Here is a 12,967-nt window from a genome sequence, read left to right as displayed (position 1 = left end):
TGAACCTGAGTTCCTTGTTTCCAAAACGGGGATACTGACAGAGCCTATCCTCTAGAGTTATGAAGAAGACACAGTGAATTGGTACATACACGTCAAGTGCTTACAACAGTGCCTGGCGAGCATAAAGGGCTCGATAAAAGTTAGCTGTTAGCTAACTCACCTTGTAAAGCTAGAGAGAAGGCGGGAAATGCCAGTGTGCCCTGTGGAAGCTTCATGATGCTAGTGCTCCCACCAGAGGCTTGCCTCGTGAGCCAGGGATCTGTAGTTAGAGCTGGCTTCACGTCCTCTCACCGGGCCAGACCTCCTTGTTCTCATCTGGGCAAAGCCTCGTCTCAAGGAGGACTGTAAAGCGTTCATAACGTTAATGGGGAAAGCACTGAGCAGCGGGCCAGGTGCTTAGAGGTGCTCAGTGAATCCTCACAGTCGTCACCTACTCCCTTCCCAGTGACAGAGACCTTGGCAGGAGGTCTGTGAACGACAGCAGAGCTGGGGTCTGCAACTTTAAGTGGGGGGAGGTTTGCTGGGGTGGGGGGGTGCAGGGTACTGCAAGGGGTCTGGATGGGACAGTGCCACCCCCCCCACCCCAAGGTCCAGGCTGGCGGGGAGAGGGAGAGAGGCCAAGAAAAACTTCAGCGGTCGTTGAATTCAAGGCTGGAGGCCTCCACGAGGGTGAAGGCAAAAGGAAGGGGCCAGGAGAAAGGTCTGTGGTGTGAGAGGAGGATTTCTGAGTTTCATTCAAAGTCTTCCAAGTACTTACATGTGCCAGGCCCCCCCTTACATGTGTGAGCTCGTCCAACCTCAACCCTCGTCTGCTAAGAGGCATGGCAGTCCAGGGGCCTGTCCCTCCCACAGATCTATGAGGGCCTTGTGACCCCTTGATCATGGCCAGATTCCTTCTGTCATGCATATGAATTGGGAAGGATGGGAGCCTCTGGCAGGAAGAAGTGAAGACTCCAAGGTGGCGTGGAGGGAGGAGCCATGGAGGTGATTGTGGCCACGAAAGGTCATGTGTAAGCAAAAGCTGGACACAGCTAGCTGGCTAAATGGCAGAGCTGGAATTAGAGCTTCTTCCTCCTGAGCCCACTCCTCCTGCCCCAGGTGAACTAGGGCCGCTTCTCTTCATCCCCAGCCCTTACCCTCAGACCCTGAGGCCTCTGAGAGAGGTGCATGACAAATCCCTCAAAGCCAAGCCAGAGTCCTGCCGAGTGTGAGCAGAATCGGATGCCAGCAAGAGGCTCTCCTAGAGAGCCTGGAGATGGCTGGACTCAGGACTGACTCGTTCTCTAACCGTGCCTTCCCCTCAGGGCCTCCTCTTGGGATCCTCCAACCCTTTGGCTTCCCCATCCTGCTGGGGACCTTGACATTGATGCAGAAAGTACCCACAGTGGCTGGGCACCAAGTTTTAGAGCCCTGGGGAGGATAAGGAAGGACACGCAGGCCCCAGGTGGGGGGACAAGGGCCAGACCTGAGCAGTGGGGGTGAAGATAAAAGCTTCCCCAGAGTGGGTGCCGGGTCTAGAGGGCCCAATAATCTCCTTGGATCCTCACAACTTCCTAGTGAAGTCAGCACCGTCCTCCCCATTTTACAGCTGGGGAACCTGAGGCTCAAAGATATTGCCACCTTTCCAAGGCTACAAAGCCAGTAAGCGACAAAGCTGGGATTTCCCCTCTGGCCTCCTGACTCCAAGCCCAGGCTCCTCCTGCCGCCGTAGCTGCTGCTCCTTCCCAGGAATGGCCTTCCTCCTGGGGACCTCCCAAACCCCGCACCCCCGCTCTGCCATGAAACATGGCATGGCTTGGCTCTGGACCAGCGGCCTCCCTCTCTGGGTAGCAGCTGCATGCGGAGGGGTCCGCCGGATTGCTGAGGTCTGGCTGCCTGCTCTTGCAGGGGGGGTCACAGACGCCACCGCCCGGCGTCATCCCGGCCACTCCCCTCCTCCCTAATAATTAATCTCCAGCGAGCGGTCCCAGCGGCAGAGCTTTCATCATCCAATTACTGGGCCCGCTAGCACAATCAATCCTCGTCACATACATGCAGGCCAATCTGGGCTATCTGCACGGCCATTACTGAGCATAGGTCGTCGGGCACTCAGGCCCTTTGCCTTTCTGACGTGGAGTCCTGCCCCCACCGCCTGTCTTCTCCGCCACCGGCATTTCTCTTTGGTAGCTGCCCGCATCCCCTTCCACCCCGCATTCCCCTCAACACACAGCCTCCCTTCCCCTCTCCTATCTGGAGGCGGTAAGGTCAAGATCAAAAGACTCTATGTGACCTTGGCCAAGGCAGTTCACCTCTCTGAGCTTCTGTAACACAGAAATAACATCACTGACCTCATAGGGTTTTGTGAAAAATAAATACCCCAAGTGCGGTACACGCCTCACTGGGAGCACACAGGATGTTTGTCAGTGGTCTCTGCTAATATTTTTTAAAGATTTTATTTATTTATTTGAGAGAGAGAATGAGAGAGAGAGAGCACATGAGAGGGGGGAGCGTCAGAGGGAGAAGCAGACCCCCTGCTGAGCAAGGAGCCCGATATGGGACTCGATCCCGGGACTCTAGGATCATGACCTGAGCCGAAGGCAGTCGCTTAACCAACTGAGCCACCCAGGCGCCCTCTGCTAATATTTTTTAATAGTTACATATTTATATCAGTGTGTATTAGGAAAAAAATAAAACTAACATATCAAGCCTATGATTTCATGAATATTATTACTTAGGAGATAGTGAGATTAGGCATATACATAAAATATGCTAAAGAAAAATATTAAGAATACATAGATTTAGCAAAAATCATGGAGAAGGCATGAGAACAAGAGAAGCACGGGAACCCGGCAGCCATAAATATTTGTTCTGTTCTCCATCCTCCCACTTCCTGCAGAGGGGAATGTGGGGGCTCCAGAGGGAGGGGAGCCATCCTGCTCTGAGAGGTGACCCAACCTAATCCAGCATCGGGGAGAGGTCACCTCAGGGACTCTCACTCATGTGAGAGATCTGCCCAGGCCTACTCCATGCAGGTCCTGTGATGGGTGCTGGCAACGTGGAACTCAAATGGCAGGTCCCTGCCTTTGTGGAGCTCCTAGTCTCCCTCACTTCAAAACTAAACCCTTTGTGTCCGTAAATGACCTTTGCTTGACAGGATGTAGAGTAGGACTTCCCCTGAGGTCTCAGGCTTGTGGAACTGCTGTGAAGGCCCCCAGCTGAGGACAGGAGGCTCTAAGACCACACTCTATGGAGACACTCTATAAACAGACACACGGAAGTGTTAGGAGGGAAAACCGGGGGACATCAGCACAGCCCTGTGAGGAGCGCTCTGTTCCTGTGGAGAAGTGACTGCCGTGATGGAGAATGGGAACTATTCCAGAGCTCCTTAGAGAAACCGGGCATGCCTGCCAGAAGCGGAACCTCGCTCTCTTACCCAGGCAGAAAACTTGCTGAGCTGGGAACCCACAGGCCCACCCTGAGCAGCACAGAGACTGGGACGAAGTTTCTATACTTTTTTTTTTTTTATTCATTTGAGAGAGAATGAGATAGAGAGAGCATGAGAGGGGGGAGGGTCAGAGGGAGAAGCAGACTCCCTGCCGAGCAGGGAGCCCGATGCGGGACTCGATCCCGGGACTCCAGGATCATGACCTGAGCCGAAGGCAGTCGCTTAACCAACTGAGCCACCCAGGCGCCCGGGACGCAATTTCTAGTAGAGCAATCCAGTGGCAGGAATCCTCTGAGAAGGGGGGCTGTTCCAGCCAGCAGTGATGAAAGGAAGTGGTAAGGTGTTCCAGGAAGGATGCAGAGGACCCCCTCCTAATTCTTCCTGGCTGTAGGCAGGCGTGGAAGAAGATCACAGGTTAGAACAGGGCATGGGTCCATCAGGCTGTCCAGACAGCCTCAAACCAGGTAAGGGTGACCCCACCTACAGAAGAGGCTGGGCCTTGGACCTCTGCCAGAGTCAAGGGACAGCTCAGCTGCCACCACGGAGCGAGGCCTGACAAGAGAGGGGGCGGAGGGATGCCAAGGGAATGAGGCCCAGCATATCTCAGCTAAGGACGAGGCAGCAGGTGCACCAGTCGCAAATGGAACTGGACTGAAGCGAGTGCCGTGTTCAGGCACACACACAGAGCCTCCTTCCCTGGGAAGCCACAGCCCCTCTTAGGGCATCCATTTCCCGCTGGGAACAATGGTTACTAAGTGATGCTTCGGGGTGGCTTTGAAACACCAGGCCGAAAGGACTGGGATCAGCGACCACAGGCACTGCCATCTGATTTCAGGTCGCCAGCCGCCCGCAGCAAGTTGGGGGAGATTGCCACCTGGTGGACGATGTTGGCAGTGCCGCGAGACTACAGGTGAAGCCCTGGTCTGGGAGCGCTCAGGCTCCTGACTTTGTGTGAGCTTGGGCAAATCACTGCCACTCTCTGAGCCTCACTTTTGTCATCTAAAATGTGGGCTAGCGAGGCCAGCCTCACAGGGCCATGGTGAGCATTAAACTAACCAATCGCACTGATGTACCTGTCTTGGGCCGGCCCTCAGTAAAGGTTTGACCCACCGGATCTTGTTCCAGCAGGACTCTGAGCAAGGGTCAGCCCCAGGAGATTGGGCGGCGGGGGGAGGAGGGTGGTGAGGCAAACTCACAGAGATCCCTGCTCCTCAGGTTTCTCTCACAGCCTCCACCCAGGACTGTCATTCCGTGTGTCAGGAACTGTCCTCAGCCCAAACCTAGACAGTTTCTGGGGTTACAGAAGTGCAGAAAGGTGGAGTGCTGACTCCACAGAGCCTCCGGACCAGGAAACTTGGTTCCAGCATCAGTTCCATCACTTGCTGTATGTGACCTTCGGTACTTGGGCAAGTCTACGCTTCTATTTCTTCTTTTACACAAAGCAGGTACTCACTCCCGCCCCAGAGGAGCAGTGAGGACTGGCTGGGTAGCCTGACAGGACATGGTGGGGCTCGCTGCCTTCGCTAGCACCAGCCCCTCCAGCTGCCAGGAGCCAGGCGTCCTCCGGGGGTCCCTGTGGTCCCCTCGATACGAGAGAGAGCCCTTATGGCTCTAGTCTCACTGACAAACTGCCTCTGGCCCCCTGGCACTGCCCAGAGACGCAAACGAGATGGGAACAAGGCAGGGAGGGTGAGGACGAGCTTGCCCATCCCTGCCCCATTGCATCACATAGACACACTCTGAATCCTCTCAACAACCTGGGGTTCACGTTGTTGTGCCCACTTTACAGAGAAGAAATGCAGGCTCAACGAGTTTAAGAAACTGCCCAAGGTCTCACTCAGCTGTTTTTGTTTTGTTTTGTTTTGTTTTTTAAAAGGGAAGAAAGAAAGGAAGGAGGAAGGAGTGAGAGCTAAAAAAAGAAAGTAGACTAAGAGCCTTTACTGCTGTTCCAAGCTTCCTCTTGGTTCCCGGCATAACCCTAATTTCCTATCATCTTGCTCTTTTCTGTAAGATTCTATTCAATGAAGTACATTCTCCTAAATGTCATTTAAGTGAGATGTCCTTCCACAGTCTGTTACTAATTCCTACCCACAGACCAGAGGTCCCACTGTCAAGTACACAGGCCTCTTTTGAGAATGGTTTGGATACAGGGCAGCCCTATCCCAGGCCCGGGTCAACCTCTCTCAGACACGGCAAGGAGGAGAGGCAGCCCTTGGTCCCAGCACCTCCCAAAGAAGCTACGCATGGGCTCCCCAGTCCAGAGCTCTCAGGAAGTCATGCTTAGCTTCACCTCAGACACCCAAACCCGGGGTTTTCCATGGTCTACCCAGTACCAGTCGGAAAACAGGCATTTGCCGCCCTACAGGTACACATGTTGGGGAGCTCCGCGTTGGCTGGCTTTCGGCCAGGCACTTCTGTATGACGCAACAAAAGCAGCAGCCCTGCCCAACACATCACCTACCCGAGCTCCTGAATCTGGAACCCGACTGCCCCTAGCTGATGGGATCAGCCTCAGCTCCTGGGCAAGCATAAGTGTGTTTGCAGCTGTGGATCCTTGTCAGGCTCCACTGGGTTCAGGGAGATCTGATGAGGGAGGATCTGCCCACCTCCTGACTCTGGGCTTAATAGGACGCCTGTGCCCTCCATTTGCAATTTTGGAAGCACTGGGATACTCATTGGCCTGGAAAACAAACCTGGAACCCTACACCCCAGCCCCACCGTGACCCTCCTGAGTGTCCTAAGGAAACTGTTACTTTCCAGCAAGGTGGACTCTTCACATGAGAGGCGGAAGGCAGCTGACACACCAGACCCTGGCCTCCTGATTCAGCTTCTCCTTTAGGTCTTCTCTCACTGATTCCTGCTAACACCACCACGCTGACCTTGGGAGCCTCGCTCTCAACTTTCAAGGTTCCGGGTCAAGGCGCTCACCCAAGCATCCCTCAGTGTTTGACAACACAGCAGATGCCGAACTACAGTGTTCAGATCATGCATTAGGAAAGGTTTTCCAGTAACAACATAGACCGTGGTACAAACCTGGATTACTGGAATGACAAAGAAGGTGTTCCTCAGCTCTGGCCTGGGAGCCTCTTAATAGTACCTCCCTGAATCCAGGGTTCACTTTAACTCAGGCTACCAGGGATCATCTTCTGGGTCATTTAGATGCCATCAAGTCCTCAAACCAAAGGAGTGAGGTCAGGAAAGGCAAGTGTGTCCTATCCTGCCTAATATCCACTTTTGAGTTCCCAATTTTGGAGGATTGAATGTGGAATGGCCATTCATTCACTCAGTCAACAAATTTTTTTGAGTACCTACTATGCCAGGGGATGGAATAATGTGGTGAACAAATGGACATGGTACCTTCCCCTCAAAGCTCCTATCTGCCCATAGGACTTGACCTTAACCCAAACTCCATGGCCTAAAACCATCTTTCTATTTCAATACAGAAACCTCAGCTTTCAAATCAGGAACATAGAGTAGCAAAAAGGGCACTATACAGATTGCTGATCATTTCCAACATCTCGATCCAAAGAGATTTGGGCCTGGGGACCCTGAGGGGAAGGAACTAAGGAGAGGGTTATCAGGAGACAGTAAGGAGGACCTTTGCCTATGGCACACACTGTGTGGTCACCAAGAGCAGAAAATAACAGTCTAGACCAGAGATAGCGTCAGATTATTCACCTTCGACCCTCATACTAATAGAGTTCAGCAATCTCTAGCTTGGCAACTCTCCAGTCTTAGCTCATGCTCTGTGCTGACCCTCACTCTTCCCTCTGCAGGTATGAAAAGCCCTTCTTCACAGAGCTGAGTCCTCAGCAGCCCAGCTAACCCAGGGCCTCTTTTTCCACTGCTTCCTCAGTACTTGGCTAAGTACAGGAGTCTCACAAATCTGCTTTACAGATGGAAATCGTCCTGTGCCCACAGGCCCAGGTCTGTGCCCAAGCTGTGGTGTCAACCTTTAAACTCCATGAGATTTGGCAAGAAATCAGTAGGAATCCCAGGCAATTACCACGCCATGGGAAAGCTAAATTTCTGACCCAGGCAAGATGCAGCTCACTGGCAGCCTAGAGACCGAAGTTAGACACCTATTTGGGAAATAAAATGGGCTCCACATGGACATTAGTAATAGCAGGCTATGTTCTTCCTGCACCTGGAGCTGGCAAGGGTGTGAGTAAGAGGCAGGTGGGGCAATGGATGGAGAGGGGGAGTATTGAAATATTAGCGCTATTCAAAGAGTAGTCCATGGACCTGTAGCATCAGGCATGACTTGGGGGCCTGTTAGAAATGCAAATTTTCAAGCCCCACCCAGATCTACCGGAGTAGATTCTTGGGGGTGGGGGTGGGGGCAGGAACCTATCTTTTTTAACTTCTCCAGGTGATTCATATGCACACGTAAGCTGAAAAGTAATGTGACCACACTCTGCCCACTTGATGGGCTAATATGATTACTACAGGGAAGAATCATAATCAGCAGCAGATCCCATTCTTTGACGATCTACTATGTGCCAGGCACTTTTTAATTTTTATCTAAGTTTAAATACACATAGAGTATTTATACTTAACCCTCACAACAACCCTATGAGATACTTTTATTATCCTAGTTTTTACAGATGAAATTATAGTTAAGATACTTGCCCAATCATTTAACTTTTCTGAGGCTCAGTTTCCTTGTCTGTAGGCTGGGGACAATAATGCCTTGTTCCCCTGGTTGTTGTGAGGATTAGAGACGATATAGGGAGGACCATCTCCAGTGCATTATAGCCTCAGACCTGGCCACTGGGTACAGCTCCAGGGACCCTCCCACAGTGGGGAAAGGCAGAGAAGGGTTGCTATCTCCAACCTGTGGCTCAGTCCGAGGCCTGCCCAGCGCCTGCTGGCCCTGACCTCACTCAGCACTAAGTCAGCTTCACCTGCCATCCAAGTTCTATGTTTACCCCTCAAGAGAATCCATGCTCTCACCCTGATTCTATTCCTGGTTGATGACAATACAATCTATGTTTAGGATGACTCTGGGTTGTGGGAGGCAGCTCTTCTGAAGTTTGGAGCTACTGGAAAATAATCTCCAGCTAGATCTGGGCTTCCAAGGAAAGAAATTAATGCATTTCTCTTTTTTTAAAAGATTTTTTTTAATTAAAAAAAAATTTTTTTTGAGAGAGAGAGAGTGCATGGGCGGGGGGGAGGGGCAGAGGGAGAGAGAGAGAAGCAGGCTTCCCGCTGAGCAGGGAGCCCGATGTGGGGCTCCATCCCAGAACCCTGGGATCATGACCTGAGCCGAACGCAGACGCTTAATGACTAAGCCACCCAGGCGCCCCTAATGCATTTCTCTTGAGTGAAATAAAAGGGGAAGACCTTTGGTCTGAGAGGCCACTTTAGTACAACTGTGAGACCTGTTATTACTACAGGGGTCATCATCACTAGCCTCTTACCGGTGGCCTCTTACCTTAATTCCAAGGAATTAAGAGGCCCTGTCTCTGCCTCACGTCAACCTGCAGGGTAAGCATCCCTCACAGTTCTGCCTCTTATTTGCCATATGACAAAAATATAGGTTTGGAATCGGATCAGACTTCATCACTTACAGGTGTGTGACATTGGATCATATCTTGTACCTTTGTTGGGCCTCAACTTTTCCATCTATAAAATGGATTGTTGAATGAGATGATGTATGTATAACTCAACCCACAGTAGGCAACTTACAAATGCTATTCCTCTTGCATCCTTCTTTCCTGTATGTGCTATGCCTGGCCTTATGGTGGGCACTGAAAACACAGATGACTCAGACCAAGTCCCTTCCTACTTGGGGCTGAGATTTCCCTCTTTTATACCCAGGCTGGGTCATTCCTCATAGGAAGGGAGTGAAAGGTCTGGGGCAAAATCAGAATGGTTGGACAAAACCATGAAGCCTGCAGTTTGCTTAAGGACAGGACAGAGGTGAGGCAAGATCGCTGTCCAGCCTTGAAGTGCCTTCCTCAGTGGGCCCTGCCTTCTCCTCCTTCCCTCCATCCATCACCTTCATTTTCAGCATTTGACTGTCAAATGTCGCCAATGCTGATGGATGATGGAGATCAAGGAGTGAATGGTAATTTGTCCTCTATTTGCATGACATTGCATCAGTTCCTAAACCCTCTTGAGGATTCACTAGCTCCTCAGACCCACATAACTCCTGGTGATGGCAGGGCAAGGATTATCCCCCTGCTATAGCTGAATAAGTGGGTTCCCAGAGAGGGCCAACGGCTGGCACAAAGTTGCCCATCAGGTCAGTGGCAAGCTCTAGGACAAAGACCCTGGACTCTCGACCCCTCTTAGTTCAGTCCTCCCTCCATTCTATCCCAAGGACTCTCCTGGTAATGTACCTTTTAGGTAATGCTGTTAACTTTAGTAGACTGCATTGAAAGTTAATGGGGTTCTGCTTCAGGTAGTGACTCACAGGCTCGGGTACCAAGTAATCAAATTTCCTGTGAGGATGGGTATTCATATTCTTTTGCTGGCAAGCGGTATACACCCAACTCAAACTAGCTTAAGAGATAAATAAAAGTCAAAAAAACATTGGGGGGGCGGTTATAAGGTCCCATAACAGGGAGAAGCCTAGTAGAGATCATTAGGACTGTTTCTGCCTGGCTCCATTCCTTCAGGCTTCTCCTGCATTCAGGTATTCTCCACCCACGGAGAAGACAGCTGTCTGTGGTTCCAGGCCTCCAACCTCCCATGTTAATGTTCCCAGTGGAAATGGTGCTTGTCTGAAATGGTACTCTTTTCCCTTTGGACCTGCTATTACTAAAGAGCTAGGAATGTGTGGTGGGGGGGGGAAGCCTGATGAAGCCACTCAAACTCTGGAGAGGTTTAAAAGTTAGAACCCCCCAAAAGGTGTAATAACAATAACTAACAAAGTCAAATCTATGGCATTAGCTCTTCTGTACTCCATTTTGGTATAAGGATATCTTTTAGAGTCATTGGACTTATGTTTTATCTATTATTTATGGTATTTGAAATTTCAAAAGGATCAGCTATACTAAATTTGTAACTGGTATTTCTGTTGAAGGCAGTTTAATCAAATTTGTTATTGTTTAAATATTTAAGAGGTTTTCAATGTTTTATTGAATAGGAGTTTAAGAAATTGGGCACCAGGGGCTCCTGGGTGGCTCAGTCAATTGAGCATCTGCCTTCGGCTCAGGTCATGATCTCAGGGTCCTGGGATCGAGCCCCACGTGTTGGGCTCCCTGCTCAGCGGGGAGTCTGTTTCTCCCTCTCCCTCTGCCACTTCCCCTGCTTGTGCTCTCTTGCACTCTCTGTCTCTCAAATAAATAAAATCTTTAAAAAAGAAATTGAGCACTGAAGTTTATGGAGTAGTGCATATTCCTCTCAAGCCCAAAGGTCTCCAGGCAATCCAACTAAACACACAAAAATAAAATAGATCATTGGATTTTTTTAAATGATCATATCAATAATTATTATAAAACTGTTTTTAGGAGGTAAATTAGCAGTTCTGTACATTGATTCTTTCATCCTTATACAACTCTTAGTGTTATGATGAAAGAGATGCCCATTTAAAACTTTTCAACAATTTAAGAAAGCGGAGTGAGTTAAAGCTATCACCCCACGTCACTGAGGTAAGCATTTGTGGCCCTGCCAGCTACAATTTGGGAACAATCTCAGGGTGTTTTGCAAAAAGAAGTAAGATGGGCAGTGACAAGCCCCGGGGCTGATACCAGACGGGGTGATTCTGTGTATCCCAGCTCCCCCACTTAATCACTTAATAGCTCATGTGTAATATGCAATCAAACCAGTAATACCCAATCTTATCAGTCATGGTAATCTCTGCCCGGCTTCCCTCAATAGGCAACTGTATTCCAATGACAGTGTGCTAAAGTACAAAGGATTATTATTAATAAAGCTTTCCGAAAGTAAAAGTTCTTATGGAAAGCAAGAAAAGGCCTCAAATCCATTTTTCGAAAGAAGCTGGGTACAAACTAGATATAAGTATTAGGATGATAATCACCTCACAGTTTGGGGCGCCTGGGTGGCTCAGTTGGTTAAGTGACTGCCTTCGGCTCAGGTCATGATCCTGGAGTCCCGGGTTCGAGTCCCGCATCGGGCTCCCTGCTCGGCAGGGAGTCTGCTTCTCCCTCTGACCCTCCCCCCTCTCATGTGCTCTCTCTCATTCTCTCTCTCTCAAATAAATAAATAAAATCTTTAAAAAAAAAATCACCTCACAGTTTGACAACAACAACAAAACACACAAACAGCAGTCACCAAAATTAAGCTCTTTATTCATCTCCCTTGTTTCCAAGAGTCCTGGTAGTTTCTACAGTACAGAGGGCACTTCTGGAACTTGGTATCACAGAACCAAGACATGCTCAGAACACACTGAACCACGGTGTCGCCCCTGGAGTCCTGGAAGAGGGGCAGTTACAGAAACGCCAATCAGGGACAGAGGGGCGATACCACTGAAATGAAAACCCAAACCGAGGCTTGGCTTTGGGCTTGGGCTGTGATCCTGAGACACCCAGGCAGGACTCAGCTGAAGCCAGAGAAAAGCTCTTTACCAGGAAGTCCTGTGACTGTCCTGGAAGCAGGCCAGCAGAGAGAAGACTCATTTCGGATGGGTGTTCAGTGGGTTTAGAACGCTATCCAATTCACAGAGGGAGGCAACATGCCCCTTCCTTTTGGGGGGGGGGCTCGCTCTGGCCTTCTCACTTAGCTCCAGAAGGCCAAGGATCTTTGACTCCTTGATTCATTGGGCAGAACCTTACTGCTGTCCAGTCTGTACTGGGGGCAGAGGACAGGGAGAGGAATCAGGCACAGTCCTTACCTTCAGGGAATTCAGAACACAACAGAAAAAGCCTATATTTATAAAGAAATCGTTGTAATTCAAGGTAAAAAGGATAGAGAGAGGATTCATACAGACTTGGCCCTCAATTCACAGCCTAGCAGAGGCCACAAAGGCACAAGACAGACAACAGTAACACACCACACCCTGTGGTAATGGCTAAAGGGAGGCCCTAACTGGGCACTGTGGGAGCACAGAAAGGGATGACACGACCCACAGACTAATGCAGTGGGGAAAATGCACAGCCCACCAAGAAGACTGAGCAGCCTAAGCCGGCTGAAGCAGAAGCATTGAAGCCTACTGCCCTGGAGAGGAGGCGGGGCAGCCTTAGGTTGATCTCTGTGGGTCCCTTGGGCTACCCAACAGACAGGGTGCCATGTCTCTTATCTATGGCTACAGTTGCATGATATCCCAAGGATAGGAGGGGAGACTGGTGACTGGGAGAAACAGATCCAAGTAAAGCACCCAAATAACCAGGGCCTGAAGTAAACAGTAGGGGTCTAGGGGTGAGGGCATCAGGAGGTTGGGAGCCTGAGCAGGCTCAGCAGGTTGAAGGGATGGGAGGTGGATCTGGATACCTACCAGCAGCAGGAGGCCCCTACCTATGCTTTCTTGCTCTCCCAGTGGTGCACCGTGTGTGCTGGATGGATCCATTCTAAGGGTCCAAAGATGGGCGGGGGGGGGGGGGGGCTTGCATGTGGGGGCAAAGGGACCAGAGCCTC

The sequence above is a fragment of the Neomonachus schauinslandi genome, chromosome 11 (assembly GCF_002201575.2).
Source record: "Neomonachus schauinslandi chromosome 11, ASM220157v2, whole genome shotgun sequence".
Classification (NCBI taxonomy): Eukaryota; Metazoa; Chordata; class Mammalia; order Carnivora; family Phocidae; genus Neomonachus; species Neomonachus schauinslandi.
Note: the sequence above shows the minus strand (reverse complement) of the source record.